Raw genomic sequence first — 1,027 nt, 5'->3', positions numbered from 1 at the left:
TTGGTAAACCTATCAAGATTTTCTTCCAAATCTACTGAAGGATCCATTTTAAATGAGAAAAACTGTTTTAGTAGAAAACATTTATTTGGGACAGTTTTTGGTTCATATTTAGCCTTCAACTTAGTCCATAAGTCTTCTGTAGTTTTAGTTTCTCCTATAGACCTGATCACATTGTCAGAAAGGTATAGGAAGATAGTACTCCAGGCTATTTCTTCCAATTCAGTTCTCTTATCTTCTTCAATACCAGTGGGCCATGAATTATCAAGAGCTTTAGCACATTTTAATTGCATCAATATAGCTCTCATTTTCTGACTCCACATACTAAAGTCTCCCCTTCCATCATACAGTTTCAATTCAAACTTAGCAGTAGCCATACTGAGTATAACACTTAGTTAATACACAATATACAGTACTAATGTTCAAGAAACACACAGGAACATGCACAGTTGGGGACAACAGCAAACTCAAACTCTTTTTAGTGCCAATCTAACAATACACTTTAAACAAATTTCTCAAGATAGTAAACAGTTAATACTTATTACAGGAGGCAGTATTGAAACTGAACAGAGATTTCAAAAACACTGTGCCTCGACTGACTACTCCTACAAGATCTTCCAATTGTACTACTCACAGTGTTGTTATCTCAGATTCCCAAGACTTCAAGAGTCTTTGGACAAAGACCAATCACTGGAGTTTTAATAGTACAAGGTAAATCAAGGGAAAAATTCAGGAGTCAAGCAATATGAAATTACTAATTTCAAGATACAGGAAAGATTTCACCAAAGAGTTCGTTAGAACTCAGATTCCTCCAACAACTGAGTTGACTGTCATTTGAAGTAGGTTTCAGAAATCCAGATTAATCGAGAAGTAACATTGCTCTGATACCACTGTTAATCAAAGAAGTCATTCACGATTAAACCAAAATTTACACAAACCATTCAAAGCAGAAATTTAAATGCAGAAAGTAAAGTGTAAACACAAGGATTTTTCGGCCGAAGCCCCAGAGGTTCAGCTTAAAGCCTAATCC

This window comes from Olea europaea, chromosome 11 (assembly GCF_002742605.1).
Source record: "Olea europaea var. sylvestris chromosome 11, O_europaea_v1, whole genome shotgun sequence".
Lineage (NCBI taxonomy): Eukaryota > Viridiplantae > Streptophyta > Magnoliopsida > Lamiales > Oleaceae > Olea > Olea europaea.
The sequence above is the reverse complement of the archived record's forward strand: the minus strand, read 5'-3'. Positions refer to the sequence as shown.